At 40.5% G+C, this 27,119-nt stretch overlaps 1 long non-coding RNA gene across 1 annotated transcript in view; it reads left to right on the top strand.

The window, feature by feature from the left end:
* Positions 1 to 27,119, top strand: part of LOC309846003 — a 162,424-nt gene that overhangs the window by 116,205 nt on the left and 19,100 nt on the right. Inside the window, exon 2 of the long non-coding RNA XR_014301671.1 lies at positions 26,748 to 26,911. This is a non-coding gene — a long non-coding RNA (uncharacterized lncRNA). The remainder of the gene's footprint in view (positions 1 to 26,747; positions 26,912 to 27,119) is intronic.

The following is a 27,119-nucleotide window of genomic DNA, read 5'->3' on the forward strand; positions in this document are numbered from 1 at the left end:
TAGAAGACTGAAAAATCCAGTGAAGGCCATTGAATGGCAGAGTGTGTGTCCCCACCGGCTTTGCCTCTCCCCACCAGGGAAGGTACCTAGGGTCTTCAGTTTTGGACTCAGACTTAGTGACAGCTTCTGTTCTCTGTTGACTAGCGACTCTTGCTTGGTAGCCATGACAACATCTGACGGTCCCACCTGTGAGACACCATAGACATGGCTGGGGCTGGCCCTGACACCTCTTTCCTAACAGAGCCTCTTAACAAAGAGTTTATTTGAATTGACTTACTTAACTTTTTAAAGTAAATATCAAATCAGCACCTTCGTAAGGAAGTGGACCCCCCCCCATTCCTGGTATGCTTTGGGTCTTTTCCTAATATTTTGTCTTTCTTATGTATTAGTATTCCATTTGATTTTTAGATTTCTTTAATATAGTGGAATAAAAATAATACGGTGGAAAAAAATATGGTGGAATTAAAAAAAAAATCTATTTGTTGCTGCCTATTTACTACTTTTGAGCTCCAAAAATGTGGGAAAGCTTTTGTGGGGAGTATGTTTTTATTATTTACCTGAAGTTGAAATTACATATTGATTGCCCGTGGGCCAACTCTGACCTGTGAATAATTTTTTTCATTTTTTAAAAATGATTATTATTTTAATTGGCGCTGACAGTGAGAATTAGCTGAGCTAGAGCTGAATGTTCTCCATCTAGCCAGTTTCTACCTCTTTTTATTCTCTCCCTGATGCCAGGATCACCTGAGTCTTACTTTTATTGCATTTGTTAGTGTATATATATATTTTCTTAAGGTAAAGAAAATATTCCTCTGTACCTACAGCCATCTCATTCATTGTCTCTCATGCCTCTTCCTGCAGGCATTGAAGCTTAGGATCCCTGTTGTAAAGCCTAATGGTAAGAATATGAGAAGCAAGGGGCAAAGAATGAGTTACTGTGGCAAAGAGCAAGTTACCGTCCCTCTTTCCAGGCTGGTCCCCATCCCCAGCTGCCCTGAGTATTGGCTGCTAACAGCTCACAGATCCCCTTCCTGTCTTCCACATTGCTGGCAAAGTTACTGTCCTTTGAGACTCACGCCTGTCCCAACACACACCCCACAGCCCCCATAGCCAGTGACTCATTAACGCAGGATGCAAAGGTGAGAAGAGCTTTGCTGTGCAGCTTTTGTTGCAGAGTTCCCCTGGGATGGCACTAAAACAAGGCTCCACCCCAGGACTGGCTTGGCTCCCGCTGCTCTCTCCACCCCATCCTGCACCCCTCCTCCCTGTCTCCTCAGGGCACCCTCCAATGCCTTGTATGAAAATTCCTGCCTAAATCTTCTTTGAGAAATCCAGCCTGATGAGATACTGTCTGCAAAGAGCTCCCGGGGGCAGTTGGTATCCTGTGGTTAACCAGCTCAGGTTTCCTGATGGGACAAGACAGAACCAGTTTTGAAACAGAATATTCTAAAATCCTTGAGCCCCTTCCTCCCCAGAATAATTCTGATTCCACGAATGGTAAATTCATTTTTACCTCTCATCCCAGTACTATTAGATTAGGATTTCCTACTTAGAGGACTGTATTGGAAGTGATTCTGAAGTGACATGAAATGAATGATGATAAGGTCTGTTGGTCAGAATGTGCAAGAGGGTGGCACGCACACCCTTCCTGTCCTTTTCTGCAAGCCTCAGCTTGGGCGCCATTCTTTCAGGAAGCTGCCCCTGAACCCTCAGTTAAAATGAGATGCCCTTTTTCTGAGCTTCTGTAGCAACCTTTAGTTATCTATATTGTCACATTTCCCAAATTGCATTCCTTTTTTTTTTTTAAAGGATTTTATTTATTTATTTGAGACAGAGAGTTATATATAGAGAGAACATGAGCAGAGGGAGAGGGAGAGGGAGAAGCACACTCCTCCCTGAGCCAGGAGCCTGACGTGGAGCTCGATCCCAGGACACCAGGATCCTGACCCGAGCCGAAGGTAAATGCCCAAGCATCTGAGACACCTAGGCGTGCCCTCCCATTGCATTTTTTTTTAAGATTTAATTCATTTATTTGACACAGATCACAAGTAGGCAGAGAGACAGGCAGAGAGAGAGGAGGAAGAAGGCTCCCCTCTCAGCAGAGAGCCGGATGCGGGACTTGATCCCAGGACCCTGAGATCATGACCTGAGCCGAAGGCAATGGCCTAACCCACTGAGCCACCCAGGCGCCCCACCCCATTGCATTCTTAATACTTACTGAAATATAACTGACATATGTATTTAACTTATACCATCTGATAGGTTTTGACATGTGAACAACCTGTAAAACCGTGCCCACAGTTGTGATCATCAACATTTAGATCCCTTTTAAAAGTTTCCTAGGCTCCCATGTGATCCCTCCAGACATTCCCTTCCTGCCCCTCATACATCCCTGGATACCCCCAAACAACCACTGATCTGCTTTCTGTCACCATAGACAAGTTTGAATTTTATTTCATTTTATTTATTTATTGTTTTATTAAAATTTTTTTGAGAGAGGGAGAGGGAGGGGAGGAGAGAGGAGAGGGAATCCTAAGTAGGCTCCACAGCCGGCATGGAGCCTGATGACATGGGGTTGACATGGGGTTGATCTCACCATCTTGAGATCATGACCTCAGCCGATATCAAGAGTTGAACACTGGGCTGACTGAGCCACCCAGGTGCCCCAGACTAGTTTGACTTTCAGAGAGTTTATTTATATAAATAGAATCATTCGCTACATGTTCTTATTTTTTGTTTGGTTTTTTTGACTCAACATAATTATTTTGAGGTTCATCAATATTGTTGTGTGTACTAATAGTTTATTACTTTTTATTTGCTGAATAGTATTCCATTGCATGGACATGCCACAATTTGTTTACCCACTCACCTGTTAATGAACATTTATATTGTTTCTAGTTTTTGGTTATTATAAATAAAGCTGCTAGGAACATATGATTCAGCTAGTTTTTTTGTTTTGTTTTTAAATAGGTATTTACTCAAACATTTCTGATTATTTGGACTTTTTTTTTGATTTCTGATTATTGACTTTTTTTTCACTAGAGTGAGGTGTAAACATCTTAAAAATTGGAACACTTTTAAAAGTTTTATGTTATTGTTTTATTTAATGCATATATTCCTAGAGTCAGCTAGCATGTGTGGAACCTGACAGTTTGGGAGTAAGTTTAATCCTTTTATTGAAAAGTGGGTAGTGGAAAGTATTCCTGAATTTCAGTGTCACTGGAGGAGGTTTATCATTTTCAAAAACAAAGGTGAGAACATAGGATTGTACCCTTCAGGCTCTGTCATGGTTTCCTTTGCATTTCTAGCAAGAGATTTTCTAGGGTTCCATACTTACTGGCTACTACTCATTGCCTATCCATACACTTCCCAAATCATAGTGAACATCTGTAGGCTCTTGACCTGCCTGGTTTCATAGTTTTTATGTGTAAAAGCCTGTGAGTTATTTAAGGGTAGAGTTTTGATTTATTTTTGCTTCTCCTCATAGCTTCCGTTTAACAATTTGTACATATATTTGCTCAACTAAATAAGGCAATTGCATGAATTAAACACAGATTGACATCCCAGGCATGTCTTTTATGTTAGGAAATATGGGAGCTATAAAAGAAGTAGACAATTATACTGCCTATATTCAATTTGTCAAGAGTATTGGCACTATCTCTAAGATTGGACTCTGAAAATTTTTGAGCAAAATCTAAAAGCTATTTTCCTCAGTGTAAATATTATTTATGCACATTATAGAACACATAGAAAATATGTTAAATGCAGTGTTAGTGGAAAAGTAAATGTGGTGCAACACCTTTCTGGGGGACAATTTGGCAGTCTACCAAAATTTTATATTTATCTACTTTTTTCCTAGTATCCTGATTTGTATAAGATCATCCTACAGAAAATGGTAAAAAAAAGCCTACCAGGCTTTCTCCTATGCACTTTTTAGTTGTAACTATAGGGAGCATGATTTTGTATCCAATTTTTTCATTTAACATGAGATTTTATTTATTTATTGACAGACAGAGATCACAAGTAGGCAGAGAGGCAGGCAGGAGGGGGGCAGAAACAGGCTCCCTGCTGAGCAGAGAGCCCTGATGCAGGGCTTGATCCCAGGACCCTGAGATCATGACCTGAGCTGAAGGCAGAGGCTTAACCCACTGAGCCACTGAGGCACCTCTGCTTTTCTTCTTCAAGATTTGTTTGGCTATTGAGTGTCTTTCATGGTTCTATACAAATTTTAGAATTGTTTGCTCCAATTCTGTGAAAAATGCTATTGGTATTTTGATAGGGATTGCATTGCATGTGTAGATTGCTGTGGGTAGTAGAGACATTTTAACAATGTTTATTCTTTAATTCATGAGCATGGAAAGTCTTTCCATTTCTTCGTGTTTTCTTAAATTTCTTTCATCAATGTTTTATTGTTTTCAGAGTATAGGTTTTTTACCTCTTTGGTTACGTTTATTTCTAGGTGTCTTCTTATTTTTGGTTCTGTTGTAGAGATTCTTTTCTTAATTTCTTTTTCTGATGCTTCATTATTGTTGTGAATAGAAATGCAACAGATTTCTGTACATTGATTTTGTATTTCGCAACTTTACTGAATTCGTGTATCAGTTTTAGCAGTTTTTTGGTGGTCTTTTGGGTTTTCTGTATAGACTATGATGTCATCTGCAAATAATGGAAGTTTTGCTCCTTTCTTACTGGTTTTGATGCTTTTATTTCTTTTTGTTGTGTGATTGCTGTGGCTATAACTTCCAGTACCATGTTGAATAAAAGTGTTGAGAGTTGAGAGACATCCTTGTCTTCTTCCTTACCTTAGGGGAAAAGCTCTCAATTTTTCCCAGTTAAGGAAGATTTAGCCATGGGTTCTTTCATATGGCTTTTATTATGTTGAGGTATGCTCCCTCAAAACCTTATAATTGTTTGTATTTCTGTGGTATTGGTTGTTATTTCTCTTTTCTCACTTGAAATTTAATTTGAGTCTTTTTTTTTCTTAATAAGTCTGGCTAGAGGTTTATCAATTTTATTGATTTTTTTTTTCAAAGAACCAGCTCCATGATTTCAATGATTTATTTGTTTATTTGTTTTAAGACTCTGTAGCATTTATTTTTGCTCTAATCTTTATTATTTTCTTCATTTTGTTGGTTTCAGGCTTTGTTTGTGTTCTTTTGTAGTTCCTTTAGGGGTAAGGTTAGGTTGTTTATTTGAGATTTTTCCTGCTTCTTGATATAGGCCTGTATTGCTATATACTTCCCTTTTAGGACCACTTTTGGTTCATCCCAAGGGTTTTGAACTGTTGTGTTTTCATTTTCATTTGTTTCTATGTATTTTTTTATTTTATTTTTTTTTAATTTTCTGGTGGACCCGTTTATTGTTTAGTAGCATGTTATTTAACTTCCACATATTTGTGGTCTTTTCAGGTTTTTTTTTTTTTTTTTCTTGTGGTTGACTTCTAGTTTCATAGCTTGTGGTCAGAAAAGGTACATGTTATGACTTTAATTGTCTTGAATTTGATGAGGCTTGTTTTGTGGGCTAATGTGTGATTTATTCTGGACAATGTTCTTCATGCACTTAAAAGAATGTGTACTCTGCTGTTTTAGGATGGAATGTTCTGAATATGTTAGTTCAATCCATCTATTCCTTTGTATCATTCAAAGGGATTCTTTCTTTGTGATTTTCTGTTTACCTGGTGTGTCCATTGATGTAAGTGGGATGTAAAAGTCCCTTACTATTTTTGTGTTATTATTGATTAGTTCCTTTGTGTTTGTTATCAACTATGAATACATATTTATGATTGTTATATGTTCTTGTTGGGTTGCTCCCATTATTATTATAAAGTGTCTTTCTTTATCTCTTACTACAGTCTTTGTTTTAAAGTCTATTTTGTCTGGTATTAGTGTTGCTGTTTTGGCTGTCTTTTGACATTCATTTGCATGACAGATGTTTTTCTCCATCCCCTCACTTTGAATCTGCAGGTATCTTCAGGCCTATAATGAGTCTTAGATGGGCCTTTTGTTTTGTTTTGTTTTATCTTAATCCATTCTGTCATCCTATGTCTTTTGATTGAGGTGTTGAGTTCATTTACACTGAAAGTAATTATTGATAGATATGTTATTTCTTATCATTTCATTATTTGTTTTGTGGTTGTTTTTGAAGATTTTCTCTGATTCTTTCTTGTTTTTCTCTCATTCATGGTTTGCTGATTTTCTTTGGTGATATATTTGAACTTCTTTTCTTTATTCTTTGTATATAATTAGTGGTTTTTGATATATGGTTACCATTAGGTTTGTATACCACCTCTTTGGAGATAGCAGTCTATACCAAGTTGACCGTTATTTAAGTTGGAACCCATTCTTTAGTCCTCGCCTCCCCACATTTCATGTGTATGTTGCCATATTTTATATATTTTTATTTTGTGATTCCCTTGACTGATTTTATAGGAAATATTTATTTGTACTGCTTCTGTGTTTCTTACCTATATACTGTCACTTTTGATCTCACCTTTCCAATCAAAGTATTCCCTTTAATCTTTCCTGCAGGGTTCATTTAGTGGTCCTGAACTCCTTTAGGTTTTGTCTGTCTGGGAAACTCTTTATCTGTCCTTCTATTTTGAATGATAGCCTTGCTAGATAGAGTATTCTTGGCTGCAGATTTTTCCCATTCAGCACCTTGAATGTATCATACTACTCCCTCCTGGTTTGGGAAGTTTCTGCTGAAAAATCCCCTAATAGCCTTATTGGGTTTCAGTTGTATGCAACTGTCTTCTTTTGTATTGCTACTTAACTTTTTTTTCTTTAGCTCTGCATTTTGCCAGTTTAATTGCAGTATGTCTTGGTGTGAGTCTGCTTTTGATAATTTTGCTGGTGCTCTCTGTGCCTCCTGAATCTAGTTATCTGTTTCTTCTACCAGATTAGGGAAGTTTTCAAATTCTTTCTTCAAAAAAACTTTGGCCCTCTTTTTTCTCTCTCTTCTTCTGCGACTCATGTAATATGAATGTTATTACATTTGATGGAGTCACTGAGTTCCCTAAGTCTTTTTTTTTAATATATAATTCATTTTTTCTCTGTTTTGTTTAGCTTTATTACTTTCCATTAATCTCTCTTCTAGGTCCTTAATTTGTTCCTCTGCTTCTTCCATCCTGCTGATCATTACATCAACCATGCTTCTTATTTTGTTTGTTGAGCCCTTTATCTCTGTGTTATTCCTTATCTCTGTGGTAAGGGTCTCACTCATGTTTTCTACTCTTTTCTCAAGTCCAGTGAGTATCCTTATGCTTGTGGCTTTAAATACTCCATCAGGCATGTTACTTATATTTATTTCACTTAGATCTCTGGCCACGGCCTTATTCTTTCATTTGGGCTAAATTTCTTTGTTTTCTCATTTTTGTCTAAGTCTCTGTGCCTGTTTCTCTGTGTTAAGAAATTCAGCTACATTTGCTGCCCTTGAGGGTAATGGCCTTATGAAGAAGAGGTCCTGTAGTGGCCTACAATGTAGTATCTCCTAATTCCAGGAGCCTGGCACTTCTGGGAGTCTCCAATGTATGCTGTATGTGCTCTGCTTTTGTGTCCTGGCCACTTTATCCTTCAGGCCAGTTGTCTGCAGAGGCTCTTTGCCTACCCTGGCCTGAATGTTGTACATTTTAACTATGCCCTGGTCTGCTTGTAGAATGAGACCTGTCACCACTGCCACTGGAACTGAGGCTTTGCAAAATACCCTAGGTGAGAGGTGAGTAGGGATTTGGGCTTGTTTTCTGGGGAAGAGGGCCTGCTGCTGCTGGGACTGAAGCAAGCTAGATTGGGAAAGGTGATTGCATTGGAGTTTGGGGGCAAGAGGCAGGGCTTGATGTAAGCAAGCTAGGTATTGAGTGTCTGTGCTACACTGGTTCCCACAGGTGGCTCTGTTTATGCTGTAGGATGCTGGAGGAAAGTGGTGCCTTTTAGTTCCTTTGTTCCCAGAGCCCTCTCCCTGTGAATGCTCTGGGACACACTCTGAAATGAGCAAAGAACCTTCCCACTGTGTGCTCCTGGTGCTCTCCTCTCCACTTTTCAGCTGTATGTCTCAGGGTTTTTTGCCTGCCTTTTCTCCAAGAGCAGTCCCCAAGAGCAGTCACCCACATTTCAACTCCAGGCTTAGGCCCTGCTGGCTGCCAGAAGTCATGAAACTCAGCCCCTCTATCTTTCTAAGTCAGTTGCTCTGAGGATTCCTCTTACCATATACACTCCTCTGTGTCCTGTGTACTCCCCCGTGTGCTATCTGTCTCTAGCCCTTCTCTGCAACTGCAGCTGCATTTCTCTCCCAAATCACATCTATGCACCTCTTAACTCTTCTCCTCCTTTAGTTGTAGAATTTGTTCTGCCAGTCTTCAGGTCAGTTTCTGGGGTATTTAGGATGATTTGAGAGCAAGACCTAGTTGTATTCATGGGATGATGTGAGTCTAGGGTCCTCCTACCCACCATCTTCAACAACTGTCCTCTTTTGCTTATTTTTAATGCCTATATGAGTGTCTATCATCAGATGGTACCAAAATTCTCCTATTGTCAGTTATTTGGTTTCTTTTGATGGTATGGGAGCAGCTTATAAATATTGCATGACAGATTTTTTAGAATGAAGCTTTTTAAAAAATATACCGGGTTATTTCCTTATTTATGCATATCGTTTAATTGTTCTTTAGAAAGGTTTCCAAAAAGGGTGTGGCATTAATTGCACCCTCAAAAATGCATGAGTGTTTTTAAGCAAATTTAATTGCTTTCAGAAATTCACTTAATTCTGAGTCAAGTACTTGATTGTATGAAAGGATAGGCTAGAATAGATGGTTATTTATTCAGTCCCTGACACCAGCTAAAGATCATCTTTCTGCTATGTGCATTTATTTTCACTGTTTACTTATTAAATAAAGCAGAAGTTTAAATATAGCTGAAAACTAATGATTCTTTGCCACAGTTGATATTCCACAGAAGTTATGAGCACTGATCAAGGATCAAAAGAATCTTACAATTCTGTGCTTTAATTTTTGCATCAAAGCTTTCATTTGGCACTCAGACATCCCTAATGATATGAAAGTATGACAAGCAATATCCTGATTAATTTATTTTCTCTGGTTTATACTTTCTCAGTGTTTGCAACATAGCTACCAGAATCTTCTGAAAAGTGGAATTAAAGGAATTTAATGTCCATCTTGCAAATAAACAAAGCCACCAGATTTCTAATCCAAGATTTGCTTTCATCCAGCTTACATGGCTTTTCAGATCCATGAAGAGAGGGGTGCAGCTCTAATAGGGATAGATGAGATGGCAGTCATCAATACGGTGTGGGTTTTGAACTGCAAATTGAAAAAAAGGAAATAATAAGAAATGTAATAGGAGAAAGTGCATGTCAAGTTTTCATTTTTTCTTTTGAATATACGGTTGATTCTTACATTTGTGAAGGGATTCATATTTTTTTAGTTTTTTTACTGGAGGTATTTATATCTTTATATTTTTATCTATCTATCCATCGATCTCTTTCACACTGCTAGTTTTCAAATGATTGCCTCAGCTCCGAATCTTCTGCCCTTTGCTGTGCTTTTTGACTTGGGCTGGACACTTCACTTTGAGAATTGGTGTGATGTTCGATTTTATCAGTAGAGGGGGCTAGAGATACACTACAGGCTTAGCAGAGAAAGGCTTTCCTGGTGTGCTTTTCTCTTCCTCCTTCAGCAGCCCCAGGTGGGTGGCCCTGTGGCCTTCAATCTCCCATGAGACTTTCCAGCAGTTCAGTAGAAGACTTCCTATAGACCAACAACAATCTATAAACACCCCAGAGAGCACTTTAATTAACCTAACTTTACCCCATGACACCCCCATGAACTTTACCAGCACCCCAACAATGTGACCTTCTGCAGATCAGCTCTAGCCTACAACACCCAGTGAAAGTTCTGTTTTTCAGCAGGCTGTAGTTGGATCCTTTCAATGAAGTCTAAATTTCAGGGGTGAGTTGGTGCCCTTCCAAATTTTTAGTTCCCTCTTTGTGTATTCTCTTTCACCTAAGGGTGTGATTACCCCCAACATTTGCTATCAGTCCTCTTCAGCTTGTTTCAGGATCACTTTTTACTAGGTAAGCATTTTGTATATAAACATTTCCCTGCTCAAATTTCTGGTGTGCTTCAATGACAAATAATTACTGAGTTCCTATTGTGTCAGACACCGGGCTTAGGTAGTGGAGACACAGCAGTAAAGAATACAGACATGGTTCCTGTCCTCCAAAACCCTGCAGTTTCCCTGTAATGAACAAGTAAGGTGTTAGGTGTGGTAGGGAAACTTCTTTTAGGATGAGAGTCATGGGGTGAGGTTACAATGTTGTACTTACACGAAGCCACTCTTCAACCCAAACTAGAGATCAGTAGAAGTTGGCCAGATTAAGAGGTGGGGGAGGCATGTTCCAGTAAAGGGAGCAGCTTTCTAAGGAAGAGCGTCAGAAAGGAGTGGCAGGTTTGAAGACTGGCAGCTTGGGAAGTGCTCTGCTGAGGGTCTGGGAAGAGGGAACAACATAGAAGCAGGGGTCCGATCGTAGAGGGCACTGACAACCACATGAGGGATTTCGACTTTAATCAGCAGACATGAGAGTTGTTGAGTCACCAGAAGGTTGTTAGTGAAGCAAGGACATCGTGTTCTCTTGTGTTCTCCTAATTCAGAGTGGTGGTTCTAAATTCCAGCTGCACATTTGAAACACGTAGGATACTTAAACAAACCCTGGGCCTGACCCCAGACCAATTAAACAGTCTCGCCAGGCATGGATACCAGGTCTCACTAGTTTTCACGTATTTCTTGGTGATCCCAGTGTACAGGCAAGGCTTCAAACCACTGATCTTGAGAAATAAGACATTAGACTATTGCATGATGAGAGGGTTAAATAAAACCCATTTATTGGATGGTGAAAGTCTTCCAGACTAAAGATAATTTAAACTAATCTATAGTACTGCTTCATTATGTCAAAGTCATTTAGAAATCCAAAGGCACTGATTTGGCATTTTTGCTAATTAGGGAGTGGTTACAGGTGGCAAATATTTTTGATGTAAATTTGCTCAACTACTCACTCAAGGCAAGGATGGTATCCTAGGGGAGTTAGGCAATCTAAAATTAAGAAACTCGCAGCATGGAAATTTCTAGTGAGTTTTGCTTTAGTTAAAAAACAAAAGGCTTCAGGTAGTTAAACAAATATTTGCAGAGCCAGTGAAAGAATGAATGACCTCTTTGTAATTAGATTCCAACTAAACGAAAAGAAAGGGAGCATATCGGCCACCTTTTATCTTGACTAAAATTAATTAAACATTAATTTCTCATCTGAGATTAACCTCCAGATAAACCAGCTCTTAGAGCTGTGTTTGACTAATTTATGAAAATCTATACTTGGCATAAAGGTGAGGAGTAACAGTACCTTTGATTTCATTTTTTTCTGGTACTAAAAGCTAAAGTCAGTTTCAAAAGAATCTTAAGCACTTTCTTTGGCTGCACAGCTGTTTATATTGCTTTCTGACATGCTGTGCTGACCTCCAAACCACACTGCTTACCTTACTTTAGAGACTGAATCAGATGCGCCACCTCTGGAGACTATGCAGGTTAAAGAAAAAAATCATTAGGTTTTGCATTATAGAGGCATTACAGGGAACGAGGCTTGAAATCATAACGTAGCCACAGTAGACCAGCTCATCTCGGTCACATGGGACATGGTTCTTGTCTGCTGATTACGTGGCATGACAACTGATGCACATATGGATGGCCGTCAAGAGAGAATAAATTAAATGATTATCAGGGGTATTCTAGTCAATCTATAATGTGGCTGAAACATGAAAATTAATGTTGAAATTCCCATTCAATATTGAATCGACTTCTGAGCTACTTATTATCTATTCTACTTCTTTTGGCCCACTATTTTAGAAGGCGCTGCATTTCTCCCGAGCAGTTGGTTACATGCTTGCAAATCTCCTTGAGTGTAAAACCCCTTGAGATTACAGTCCCAAGCTCATTAGAGAATGCTTTTCTTTTACTCTCATGCCTGGTGGGGGACTAGGCTCAGAGTTGAGCTTTGCAGTAAGTGCTTTTTCAATTACATTGGCAAAAGGATTGGATTGATAGATCATTCCATAAAGAAAACATGTGATTGAATCTGTGGTATCATAAAATATTACAATATGCTATAAAATAAGAGACTACATTATTCCCTGGGGTTTCACCATATCTTGTTTCACATTCACTCAGCTTTCTCATACATATTTCATAGCTAAATTACTGTGATATAGAAAGCTATGTATAATAGTATATGAATTAGAAAAAGAAAGTAGCAATCCAGCGTGGTCAAAACATAATGTATGCTATTTGAGTGGTACCTGAAGAACAAGAACTGTACTCAAGAACGGTCCTAATTGGCCCAACATGTAATTGGAGAACAGGATCTTAAGGACTGAGAGAATGAGGAATGAGGAAAACTTCCAGTGGCTCAAATGAGGTTCAGTAAGTCTCTCACAGGGTTCTGCTGAGAATTACGTCCATTTACATTATTAGTGTCTATACTGAACTCCATTCCACTTCCAGGAATATAGTGCTTGGTCCTTCAACAATCTTCCCATCAGTTATATCTGATATTACTAGTTCCACTTGAGAAGGAGGTAGAGGAAAGAGAAGTGGGAGATGTAGGTTTTAGCTTTGGCTGAACCAACTGAGTAATTGGGTGGCTTTGGGAAACTCACTGGCTTTTTTTTGAGGGAATGTAGAATTGGAGAGTCTGGAAGTCATCCATCCTGACTTCGTAGCCCAACAAAAAGCAATCTCTGCTACAAAGCCGTTTGTGGATTCAGCTTCATCGTAGGCACTTCTCTTAAGAAAGTGAGGCTTATTATGTATGATACACCATTTCTTTTGCCAGACAGTTCCAAAGATTTAAAGGATTTTAATTATACTGAGTTGAAATCTTTTCATATATAACATCCATCTATTGGAGCTAGTCCTTTGAAAATAGGGTTTGGCACATGGGAAACAAACTGTGAAAGTCAGTGATCATTATCAGAATTGTCGTTATCATCCCAGATTACCGTTATCCTCTGGAAAAAAGAATCATCCTCGAAAAGCCACTATCACAGTAGAAAGAAACAATGTTTGGAGTTAGATGATTCCAACAGGAATCCTACCTTCAGTAATTAATCTGTATTAATTCTGAGCCTCAACTTTCTAATATGAACATTTCTATGTCATAAGAACATTCTGTGTAAAATGCTAGCATTAACATCTTCTTTCCTTTAGGTTTGGGTTCGGTTGCCATTTTTCGTTACAACCTTCTCATTCCTTACCACTCCCTCCTTTAATTTAAAAACCTATATGATACTGGCTTTGCAGCCTTGCAAAGCCTGTGCCCTTCCGTGAGTCATACCCATGTCCCCTCTACTGGCCATTATGAAACAACATTGACATTTATGGCTATGACTGATTGTGAGAGAAGACTTTATCTTTCTGCTTCTCTGCATCAGAAAGAATTAGCTTACCCATATTGGAGGATTAATGTGAAGATCTAGTATTATATTGCATGCGAAAAATAATTTTGGAAAAATGCAGTGTCATGTAAAATTAAGTTTCAATTGTTGCTATTGGTACCTCTTTTAAGAAAAAGAACCAAGTTGCTAAGGAAACCATGGTGAGGCAGTGAGGAGCAGAGACATGTTCTTTTCAACTGATCTGAGATGGCTTCATAAACTTTTGTGTCTCTGAATCTAATTAATGATCAACTTCAGGATTTATGATAATTTATGGTATGATAATTTATGATAAATTTACCCAATTTATGATAACATGCAGGATTTCATTAGTTCTTTTCCAACTTACAGAATATTTCTAAGGGACCAGGTCTCTCCTCTAGAACCATGGAACTCTGAAATGTCTTCTCCTTAGATTCATTTACAGACTAGGAATCTCCTTTAAGTATCTATAAAAATGATCATTTGGGGGCATCTGGGCATTGTAGTTGGTTAAGCATCTGACTCTTGGTTTCGGGTCAGGTCACGATCCCAGCATGGGGTCTCTGGAGGTTCTCCCTCTCTCTCTGCCTCCTCCTCAAGTAAGTAAATCTTAAACAAATGATCATTTTCTGTTGCCAAAGCAAGAACTTTTCTCTTATTTGTTGAAATTCGTAATACAAGTTCCTTCAGGCTGAAACAACCCTGTTTCATCCTTTTTTCTTAGTTTCAATACTAAGTGTTGTCTAGAACAAGGATTAGAACATTTTCCTGTAAAGGGCCAGATGGTAAATATTTTTTTTAGGCTTTATGGGCCAGAAGTCCCTGCTGCAACTACTCAGCTCTGCTGTTGCTGTGAAAAGCAGCTACAGACAACAAGGAAACAGTTGGGTGTGGCTGGGTTCTAATCCCACTTCATTTACGGAAGCAGGTCGCTGGCTGTGTTTGACCTACATGTAGTAATTTGCCAATCCTGATCTAGTACATTGCTACTTAGTAAGGTGTGTGGTCTGTAGATTGTGAGTGTCAGCGTCACCTGAGATCTTGTTAGAAATGCAGGATGGCAGGCTCTACCCCAGACCTACTGAATTAGGACCTGCATTTAAACAAGATTTCCAGGTGACTCATGTGCATATTCAAGTTTGAGAACCACAGTGGCAGATGAAGAACACAAAGGAGACATCTGGGAGCATATTGTATGTGCTTATTGGGGTGGGCTGCCTTCTCCGAATGTAACTTATGGGCCTTTTCCAGTCCTCCTTCCTTTGCCAGTTTTCTTCCCCTGGTACATTCTCACCCACTAACCGCATGGTCTGCTTTGGCTGTCAGCTTGCCTTGCCACCTCCGCAGCCTAGCAGCTGCTCATTCGCCAGGTTCTCTGTCCTCAGGGAGGGCGTTGGAAACTCGTCAGATGGAAAGGGTTTGGCCTGCTCAAAGCATTACTTAGTGTATAACCTGGACCTGTATATTTACACAATGCCTTTGCCCACCGCCGCCTCACCCGCGCTCCTGCTTCTGTACCCACCTCTCCTTTCAAGTGTTGATATCAATGGAAAAGCAAGCTCAAGGTGGTAAGGAGATTTCCCCCATTCATATTTTGATACTGAAGAGCCTACAGTAATGATTAACACTTTTCAGTAAAATAATAACGGCAACAATCGGAAAAAATTCTAAGAGTGCCTGGGAGCAAAGCAATTGAATTGTTCCAGCATTTTCTTAAATGGAACCCAGAGGCATTAATTATAATGTATGTTTCTTCAGGTAAGTCTTTCAAGCAATTTGGAATAGGCAATTATGTAATTTTCCTGCTGTTCTCCCAACCCCCTTCTGTTTTATCCTTCATTATTAATATAGACACCTATCAGAATGAAGTGGCCCACACGCAACTTGAGGCTGATGCAAGTGGGTGCAAGTTGATTATTCGGTCTAGAAATCTGATTAAAACTCTCCCTACCCCAGGGTCTCCCTAGGTTGCATTAGCTTTTCCAGGGTGGATGCACTCTGCTGGGTCCTGCTCTCACCAGGCGGTTGGTTGCCCATCCCACACTTAAAACATCCAGCGACAGACATCTTATCTACCTGGAGCTTAGTGGCTCATATAATAGTAGGTCCTCACTGAATATTTATTGAAGACATGTCCTTTTTTCCTGGGCAGTGCTTGACACTGGGAAGAAATACCTTACTGAAATCTTTTTTTCCTGTAATTTCTACCTAGTAATCATTTCACCGTTTTATGAAACCCTAACATGTGTTCTATTTTTAAAAAAAAGGGGGGGAGGGCAGTTAAAAAAAAATCATTCTCATTTTCCGTGCCAGGCACTGTGTTTTCTCATTTAATCCTTACCATAAGTAGTTGCTCTTATTACCCCTCTTTTAAAGATAAGGAATCTGGGACTTCGAGAGGGTAAATTATCTGAAGTCTTACAATTAGCAAGTGAAGGAATGGAGGTTTGCAACCAGGCGGTATAACTGGAAAGGAAATGTTCTTAACCATTAACAATACCATAAGGCTTATGATACAAAGTTAGGGTGTATAGAGCTGTCTGATGACGAGCATGTTTAGAAACATGTAAGGATCAGCTGCAAAGTGAGTCCTGGATACTTGAAGCCCATGCACAGGAGGCTATTATGCGTGGGTCATCAGGAAAAGGCATTGAAATCTGATGCTGGCATCCTGTTAGTCCCACTAAAGTGTGGCAATGTAAAAATCCCCCCCGTTTGTCAAGGGCCCCATTACAATCAGAAGCAGAGCTCTGGTAAATGTGTAAGTAGTACTGGTTCCCCATGGAGTTAGCTGGTAGAGTCGCAGTGATCACCCTTCACTTCCTCCTTGATAGTTCCGTCTCAGGGCTTTTCACCAAAGCCTCTAATGCAATCCCAGGATTGCCAGCTGTGCTCCTTGGTGTAAGCAATGCATTAATGGTGTGAAAAATTGCAGCTCGTAAGCCCTTCCTGGGGCAACCGTGGTGACAGTGACAGGCTGCCTTTGCCGCCATGGGGTCGGGTCTCCCGGCAGAACGTATGACTCTTGAGAATTAGAGCAGCCTGGTTCACCTCAAATGCATGAAAATGGACATTCCATTCAAATTTCTCTGGTCACAAGCCCGAGTATTTGCCTGGAGTCCTGCTGTTTTGGGCAGTTACTAAGGCCAGTGGAGCTGGGAGAGAGAGGAGACTGAACAGCATCTCAGCAACTCTGCAAAATTGAACCTGAAGGAGAGGTGAAGACAACACACTGTTTTTTTCTCTTCCTCTGATTGATAGTGACAACAAATCATTATTTATGGCTGAATGCCACAAAACTTGCCTTTCTGGATGGTGAAATAAGAGACATGAAGTCATTTGTGAAATCCACATGTGAAACAGACACAAGGTGGATGCTGTTGTGGCCATCGTGGACTGGCTTCTGGCAGAGGTGTAGAGTCTGGGCAGACAGGAAGAGGAAAGAAAATGGTGTGTTGGAGAGACCAGGATGTCTATGAAGGCTGATGGCACTTTGCGTCTCAAATGTCATATGTAAGCATGACATTAGAGTAGAGGAAGTTGCTGGTGTGTTTTGGTTCCAACTTAAAATAACTTGTTATATTATAGTTACAATAACTTGCAACACTCATGGGAGACATCCCCGCCACTGCAATGGGTGTTTGTTTCTATCGACCCCTGACTTCCCCACACTTCCATTGCAGTCCAAACAGCCTTCTGTTGATAACCTTTAATTCAGATCCATTCCATCATCCAGTAGATGTTTACTGAACCCCTACCATGTGCCAGGCACTGGTCTCTATATAGCTCCACAGACAATTAAGATGGGACCTAGCTCTCAACATCTAGGAGGATGAAAGAGACAAAGGTATTGCAGGTCCTTAAATTACCTGAACAGTTTATATTTGGGGTAAGAAGGAAGAAGGGCTCAATTCTTTCTGAGTGGGAGTGGGATAGAGGCAGATCAGGAAGTCTTCAAGCAAGTATCTGTTTTGGCCTAGAGGTGGTTATGGTTCTGCAGTGAACTTTGCAAGCTCTTGCTCTGATCTGTTACATCCAGTCCAGAAGACAATCTTGTTTTCCTTATTTCCAAGTCTGTACTGAGCATCTACTTTGTGTCAGGCACTCTGCTAGGAAGTATGAATTTAGGAACTTACAGTCTAGTCTGGAGGCAGGTGTGTAATTACTTGTGTCTAGAGAAGAGAAGTACACTCCAAGAAGGAATTAGATGGCTTTCACACATGTTGTGGTCTTGGTATATGTCTGGAATTCTTTTCCTCAGGCCCCAGACCTCCCTCTGCTTCATGATCCGGAGTCATTACTTATTGTACAAGTCATTACTGGACACCTGGGATGATTGCATTTCCTACTTCAATGGGATGCGTGATTAGTCCTGGCCAAAGGGAATCCAGGAGGGTGATATGTGCACTTACAGGTGGAACTTTCAGATGCTAATGCCAGACCCTCAGAGGTACTTGTCCCTCTGCCTTAGCATTTGGTACCATTGGAGTTGACGGCTGTTCTCTCAGCCTGGGTCCCTGAGTAACCATGACCAACAGAGGTCCCTGGTATACTACAGTGGACATCTAGGCTTAGCATGGAACTTGTAAGTCCCTGAGACTTTGGACCATTAATCATCCCAGCATAACCCGGATGTCCTGGTGATACATCTTTTTGGAAAGGCTGTCATGTTTCACTAAATAAGTTTGGCTTGTGATCCATATGTGTACATTGCTTCCTGTCCATACCCTTCCATTAAAAAAAAAAAATATCACACTTTAGTACGTATTTAACTGGTTAGCTATAAAAAGAGAGGAACCATATTTATCTTATTTTTTTTTTTGCCATATTCCTACAGTATAGCACAATGGTTGGTATATAGAAAATAAATACTGTTGAGAGAACAAAAGAATGAATAAAGGAATTGGGGATTGTTGTAAGAAATCATATGGTTTTGAAGGGACTCATCTCCTTACATAAATACTATACTGTGTAAAGTCTCAGGAGCGTGGCAGTGAATTCAAAGCATTTTTTCTCCCCTCTTTCCCCCAACTGCTGTCCCTCAATTGTCAATGATCTTAAGGTCAAATAATCCTGATTCCAATACAATAAGCTATAGTTCTCAAAGTGTCAGTTTTGTGGCACCTATTTGGTGCCACAAAAACAAAACAAAGGGTTCCCCAAATTTGAATTTTCTTCATCACCTTCCCCTGCGTGGGAGGAAGCGCTGTTCCCGGCCACCTGTCCTGCTTGGGCCTCCCTTTCAGTTGTAAGCCTCTGACTGGACAGGCTCCCACAGACTCTAGACCACCACCCGTCTCTCAAAAACAGGTCTTTGATGAAAGGACGCCCCTCCCTGCACAAATACAACAATTAACTAAAGCAGGTAAAAGTGTGTCTTGGGAAGATAACGAGGTTTACCTCCGTGCCTGTATAATTTTGCCTGTGTGTGCCTGGTGCTCTAGCCTGGATCTCGTCCAGCTCACCCCAGGGAAAACAGAGCTGGTGTGCTCCATGGTGCTTTAATGAAGCGCCTGGCTGGGTTCAGAAAACATCAAAGTTGCGTGAGCTTCAAAACAAGTTAAATTTTGGCAGCTGCGGTTTTGGGGGCTGTGTAGGGGACTGTTCCCCTCTCTGGTAGGTGAACTAGTGACAAGAGAGCAGGATCCACTGCTGGTGTGTGTCACACATATCCCCAAGCCCCGAGTGTTAGCTTTTTCTATACGGCCCCTTCGTTTTTGTCTGGGACCCGGGAGGCTCAGGAGAGAGGCAAGCTGGACAGGCCTTCCACACTGGCTCAGTAGCAAGAGACCTCCTTCTTTGAGGAGACTAGACAGTCTGGGATGTGACGCAGCAAGTGCCGAGTGGCCCCTGCCAATCACGTCCAGCCTCCTCTCACCTGTGCTTCTGTTGGCCTCAAGTTGACTTGACAGTCTGTTTGGCCTCAGGTATAAACTTATTTCCAGCTCTCCCTCCGAAGCCTGCTGAGCATTTATGCACAGAGGCCCTGGCTGCATGGCCGAAGCAATGGTCCGTGCTCGCTGCCGCCTCTCTTTGTTACGCTTGCTTCCAGTACATTCATCTTGTTGCTCGTTTTTGTTTCCCTATTTGTGATTGCCCGTGTTCTGCCGCTGTGTGACCACTCATCCTTATTTCCCAGTGACAAGGACAGTTTGCCTTGGACAATTAGGGGCAAACAAATGTAAATAGCATGATTTATAGACCAGAGTACTAAGGGGGGGGGACCCTTTATAACCTCCATAATTTTTAATCTAGAGATATGCTCACAAAATCGGGAAATCCAGAAATTGTCCATTTCAATGCTGTTTGCCGACAACTCGGAAGAACAGTTCTACATTATACGGAAGAGCATGCAGTAAAGCTGTGTCAACGTGATAGCAAATCCATCTGGGCCCATCTGCAGTGAGCGGGGCGCCCAGCTGGCGGAAGCGTGGTGCTAACGGAGGATGTCAGTTCAAGCCCTGTGTAGATCTGTGTGTTTCCCTGTATCCTATGACCATAGACAGAAAACTTTATCCTGGGCTTCACAGCTCCAAAAAAAGCCAGGGCGGGGGTGAGTATAGGAAGAAATAAATCCACATAGGTCTACTGAGACAGTGCTCACAACTGTGCTTGAGAAATTCAAGCCATGTGTCTATCAGTATCCTATGGTTATATCTCACATCAGTTTTTTGGATTCAGTTGATTGGAGGCTTCTGTTCAGAGTTCTTTGATGATTCTGAGCCTGTTCCTGTGGAACCACTCAGTCAGCAATTCAATCCAGAGAACATTTATTGAGCGCCCTGTGTTTATGCAGAGCAAAGGAGCAACATGCCTTACTCATCTCCCCACCCCCTTGCCCCAGCTCTGAGAATGATGTGGGGCACAAAGAGTGTTTATAAATGTGTGTTGAAATTCTGAACTACTGTCTGGAGAAGGAAGGCTAATACATAGTGAGCATCTGTGGGCTACCTGGCATGGTGGGCAGTGATCATACAGTGATGAATGGAACCATCTCGGCCCTTAGAAGTCCATGCTTGAGTCTTCCCTCATGGATTGCGGATGCAGATTATGTGGAAAATTTAGTACTGACCTTAGGTGCTCTAAGGTCAACTTTGAAATTGCCCAGCTTCATGATTAATGAGTTAAAGGAGGTTTGCAGAACCGTTTTGGCCATACTTTCTTTTGTGCATATACTTAATCTGTTGGAAGAAAGGAGATTGTAAAGCTCTAGCATGGATTTGGATATAGCATGGAAGACTGAAACATACATCTCATGTTTTCCCTTCGCTTGGTTGATAGATGGCTTAGGCTGGGCCAGTACAAAAAACTCATTGACCAATCTGGCCCCTTTGGAAGAAGCGCTTCACTGGGGTTGACTGCTAAGAGCACCCACGAACATACCATGGGTCAGGCACATACACTAAGCTATTGTTCAGTAGCTTTTTTGTCTCTTACCTCACTGAACACAGCTCTAAAAGAAGGCACCTGAGAAGCTCTGAGTAGTCCCTCCTTGTGCTCCCATGAGCATCTGCACATCCCTTTTCCATAGAAGTTATCACTGAACAGCAATAATTTATTGCTGTGCCATCTTTACTTGGCTGCGATCTCCTTAAATGATCCAGACTGCTGTCTACATAGGTGGCCCAGGATTACCTGTGAAGGAGCTCAGAGCCATGAGGCTAATGGCTGAAGCTTACGTTGGGAGAAGTAAAGCAGTTCAAACCTCTGACTTCCACTTCCACTGTCTGTTTTTGGTTTGGTTCAAGCTGAAAGCACATTTCTATTTGATCACCTCTTTTGTACTGCAAATTTGCTGTGATCGGCCCAGGAGTCCTCTCTACCCCATTCTTTAAAAAAAAAAAAAGGGCAAACAGGAATTAGTGTGGGTCCGAGAAAAACTGTGCACTAATAGAGCTTCATGCAGGGGGGTGCCATTCACACAGACTCTGACACGACTGGTGTGCCCGCCCTGGGAGGAGTGCCTCCTCCCTTCCCAGAAGTCACTCCTGTGCACAGGAGGCAGGCAGTTCTCTAGGAGGAGAGGGAATACAGGAACTGATGACTACCATCTTAGCCAGATTTATACCTGCCCGTATGTAGTACCTTTGAGCGGTTACTATGCCTCAGGGCTCCACAATATGGAGAGTCAGCAGGTAGGTTGCACGATGTTAGTCTCACTCACCACAACTTACAGTTATGACTTAATTTCTCACTCATGTCAGTATCTGCTTCAGGCACCCAACACATGGTAGGTAGTTAATGGGTGGCAGGTAGGACTCACCGGATATCTAGCAGTTCCTCCCACATAATTGCTCTTACATCGCTATGCACAATTAAGAATCATAAACAAGAGAAGAAAGATTAAGGCTTAAGAATATGTGCAGATATTTGCTGCTTACTTATGGACTGGGTTTGCTGCTTTTTGAGCACTTTGAAAGGAGGATGAGCTTTAGAGTCATTTTTAGGTTCTGGCTTTCTTACTTACCACATGTATGACCTGGTACCAGTTTAGAGCCACCTTTTCTTAGCTGAATAATGAGGCTAATATTACCTTGGATAAGTAAAAAACAGCCTGGATTTTTGTCCTCTTTTGTATCCAGTACCTAGTAACCCCTTCCCACCGTGTTTGATTTCTTTTCCTAGGCTTTTGGTAGGATCATGGCATGATGCTGAATTTTGATTTTTATCCTAATATTCGGATTGGCATTGTCGAGTATGGTAGCCACTGACCAGACGTAGATGTTTAAACCTAAGTTAATTAAATCAAATTAAAATTTAATTTTCTCAGTACCACGCTTCAAGTGCTCAATAGTCATGTGCTGTTAGTGGTTACCGGACAGCACAGCTATGAAACATTTCCATCACTGTAGAAAGCTCTGTAGGTCTATAATGCCCTTGATACTGTTTATTTCTGAACATCTGGGTGTCACAAATCGAGTCCCCCAGGAAATGGACTCTGAGGTAGAGTTTTGTATTCAAGAAATTGACTGGGGAGTAGTTTTAGGAATAAATCTGGAAGGGAGTGAGAGAAATAAGATTAGGCAAAGAGAGAGGTTGAACTGTGAAGTGGTCACACAGGGAGCCTCAGCATATCTTGGGGGAAGTCTGAACCTGGGAATGCTCTTCAAAAACATCTAGAGTTCAGACAAGGGAGCCAGGTCTCTATACCCCTTCACCAGCAGTCATTGGATGTTGGCTGTCCCATTCTCTTCTTGGAGCAGGGGCATAACTTGGGGAAAGCAACTCTCTTTCAGTAAAGGGGGAATCCTAGGAAGAGGACCCAGCTATAAGCTGTCAGTTGCCAACACTACCAGCAGCAGAGGAATAGATGCTTAAGAGGCATCCTTAAGAGGCATGGGTTGCCTCACCACAGTGTCCCCTGACTGGTCTCACTAGTGCTTTGATGTGCTTTCACGTTGTAGCTGGTGAGGCCTGTAGATCTTATCTCTCAGCTTCTGCTTCATCAACTCTTTTCTGTTGCTTTCTGTCCAGTGTAACACAACTAATGGATTATAAGTGAGAGAGTTTCTGAGACTCAGCATTCCTTCTGTCTTTCTAATGATGGTGCTCATTAAAGCCCAAAGCAAGCGGTGTTAGAGCCATGTATATGTTATCTCTATGAGTCCTACCTTCTCACCTTTAACATAAGAACAAAACACGGAGAGACTAGAACTAATTTTGCTGGGACACCAGCACTGGCAGTGTCCTTTGGGAGTTTAACATGGAATGCTAATTGCAAACAGTTGACTTTAGATGATTGTGATTGTAAGAGAAACCAACTTAAGTTAATCTAAGCTAGAGGAAAATTTATGAGAAGGATACTAGGGGCATGCAATCTAAGAGCCACCCAGATAGAATCTAGTCCATACTCTCAATCCAACAATCCCATGTTTCCATGTCGAAAGAGCTCTGTTAGTGTCAGACTCCTGGCTACTTTCAACCCTCTCACTCACTCCTTCTTGGGAAGGGGTGATGTATTTAACGTATCTAACTAGATTTGAAAGAATACACTGGGCATGTTTGGCTCAGCCTCTTCCTTAATTTTGAGACCTGTCTGCTTACAGAGGACATACATTCTGCTCTGTTCCTTCATCCCATTATGGTATACAATTTTTTAAAATTTAAATACAATTAATTAATATAATATATTATTGGTTTCAGAGGTACAGACCTGTGATTCATCAGTCTCATATAATATCCAGTGTTCTTTACATCGCATGCCTTCCTTAATGTCCATCACCCAGTTACCTCATCCCCCACGCCCCCTCCCCTCCAGCAACCCTCAGTTTGTTTCCTGTGATTAAGAGTCTCTTATGGTTTGTCTCCCTCTCTGGTTTTGTCTTGTTTTATTTTTTCCTCTCTTCCCCTATGATCCTCCGTTTTGTTTCTTAAATTCCACATATCAATGAGATCATATGATATTTGTCTTTCTCTGATTGATTTATCTTGCTTAACATAATATTTTCTAGCTCCATCCACATCATTGCACATGGCAAGATTTCATTTTTTGATGGCTGCGTAATATTCTATGACATATGTTTTAAGATGTCTGGAAGATACCTGCAGGGGAATAACTGTGCTGGGTGGGTCTGCCTAATCTGGGGTATGAACTGGGAAGGCAGCTCTGTCATACCTAAAGCCATGACAAACCATCTCTGAAATAAATGGGCTATTTTGATTTTAACAAGTATCCTGAGTCTCCCAATTGGATCATAACTTGGGCAGGGAAGAAGGTCTTTGTATTGGGCCTAATCAGACTTCTTTCCACATATACTCCAGTGCAGCCTTTCCTGACTCCTCATTCACACGACAGAGGATGGCCACGTTCACACTGTTCATTTCTAAAGCCACCTATAGCAACTGGCTGCCTTTCTTTTTTTCTGTTTTTTGTCTGTTTGCCTTTCTATCCTAATTCCAAAGTCATGTATAGAGTAACTTATTGACTTAACTTTGGACAGATATCCGTCTTTGGTTGAAAAACTGTGCAGAACTGGGGGGAAAGTAAGTTCACATATTATGGAGATGACCTTTCTGGGTGGGGAAGAAAGTGAGGTCATTGTGACTGCCCAAAACAGATCTGCCCACAACCATGGCAGAGGGTAGATATTTTGGACCAATTAATTGTTTTCATTATGTTGATCAAAAAGTGGCTGGTAAATCTGTTCTGTCTTCATGTTTCTGTTGCTATGAATCTATGCTTTTTTGTTTTTATTTTTCATTTTTTATGTGTTAGACACTGTGCTAGGCATTTATTATGCATTATCACATAAAATAGGATGTAACTGGCATAATTTACATATAGCCAGATCTTATAATTATGATATATTAATTCCTTACAGTTATAAAAAACACCTTGCAGCATAATCCAAAAGAGCACTCAAAGAGGATTTATGAGACTTTTTTTTTAAAGATTTTATTTATTTATTTCACAGAGAGAGATCACAAGCAGACGGAGAGGCAGGCAGAGAGAGAGAGAGAGAGGGAAGCAGGCTCCCTGCTGAGCAGAGAGCCCAATGCGGGACTTGATCTCAGGACCCTGAGATCATGACCTGAGCCGAAGGCAGCGGCTTAACCCACTGAGCCACCCAGGTGCCCCTATGAGACTTTTTTATACTTCTTTTTAAACTGAACTGAACTGAACTTTCTTTTTAAACTGAAATGCCTACTGGATTTAGCCCATTTGATTAAATCATCTGGATCATTTGATTAAATATTTTCTTTAATCTATCTCCCCCCATGGTCATGTGCTCTTAAAAGTTTTGCTGAACATTATGTGTGGAGGAAAAAGAAAAGGGTGAAAAAGATATATCATGGGACATAGTCGAGGTTAACAGGTAGTATATACCATCCAGAAAGATTTCCCCATATTTAGAATCAGCCATCAGTATGTTTATACATATGGTAGCTTTCAGTGGCATTTCAGACCATTCAGATAATCCCTTACTCGATTATGATGCTCTGTAATGAAATATATGGTCAAACCAGAGCATCCTCTTGGAGCTTACTTCAGAATAACTCATACTTCCTGGAAACCCAGAGCCAACTCAAAGCAGGTTCCCTTATTAATCATTAAGGTCACCTGACCTATGTCACACAAAAGGCAGGATATTGATGATGAGCCACCCTGCTGAGAAATTAATCTTCAATCAACATGTGTATGTGTGTCCTCTAGAAGTCACCATTGATATTTCATGGCTTCTTTTATTGTAGAACTGAGGGGCATGTTACATGTCAAGATGAAATCAATGTGAAATTGATGGGCTGAGAGGAATTTGGTATTAAGGGCTTTGCAATAGTGTAACAATCAAGTCATTCTTCCCCCTGCCTTACTGAACTATTTTATTTGCAGTAGCAAATTCCCCACATAAAATTCTATGTATTTTTTCAAGACAACTCCTTTTTTTTCAAGTGATCTTAGCTTTGCCATTATATTTATTGTTTTTTGTTGTTGTTATTGTAACATGAATATATGCTCATTTTATAAAGCTAGGAAGTAGAAAATAAGAAAGATAAAAAATTATTTATAACCTTACCACTATAACATATTAGACTGTTTCCTATCTTTTTATTTAGACTTTCCCCAAAACAAAATTAAGTTTATTTTGTATCTGTAATTTTGTTTCTGCTTTCTTCTTAACCACTGTTTTTAGCAGGCATTAATTGTATTGTTATAACTGCCCTTTACCATAATTTTTAATGATTGCTTAACTATTCTCCTTTTGTTGGATATTTCATTTGGTTTCAATTTTTCATGTTTATAAAAGATTACATAATTTATAGAATAATACTGATGATACTATGTGTGTTGGATATTAAAATCATATGTATATATACTATATATATATATACACACATATATATATGTATATACATATATATATATAAAATTTTTCCTTCAGGTTGATTCCCAGAAGTAGAATTACAGGGTCAAGTTTTCTTTTTAATTTTTGCTTCTTTTTGATTCAGGCCCCCAAAGATTTGCTGGATGCTTGAGAAAAATATACTCTCTTGGTATGAGATTCCTCTGAACAAATAAAAGCATGTTCTCTTCATTTCAGTGAAGATGATTAAGTCCCTTTTTGCCTTAGACTGTTTTGAGATGCTTTCATTCTCCCCATCCCTACCCCCAACACACACAAAAACGCACACTATTCAATCATGGAAAATGGAAAGTTTCTCCTTATCTTGTCCTGGCTGAGAAAGAAATCTCCTGTCAATTTTGAACAATACACAGTTGAAAGTAAAAAAGTTCTAAGTGATTTTAAGGGTTTTATTTTGTTCTTTTTCTTTTCCTTAGGCAAGCTATACACATTTGCTATTGAAATTTACCACGTCAATTCCTGCAGTATTAGGAAACATGGTGGGCCCTCATGGGATGGAGGAAAGTGCACTGGACTTGTAATCAGAACATCTGGCTTGGGCCCTGGCACTATACCGCCTCTGTGTCTTAATTCATATAAGGTGAGTTCCTTTGTTTTCCTTTGTTTAGGATCCATGGCTTTAGTCAGTCCCTTTGGTGACCAGCCTTCCCCTCCCCCACCACGAGCTAGCTATCACCACTTCCACTGTGCAGGTGCGGAGGCCAGGGTTTCACAGGGTGAAACAGTGACATGTGGCTAGTGAATGGGAGACGTTAGGAAGCTCAGCATTCCTGATCCCAAACATTCAT

This window comes from Mustela nivalis (genome assembly GCF_964662115.1).
Source record: "Mustela nivalis genome assembly, chromosome: 13".
Lineage (NCBI taxonomy): Eukaryota > Metazoa > Chordata > Mammalia > Carnivora > Mustelidae > Mustela > Mustela nivalis.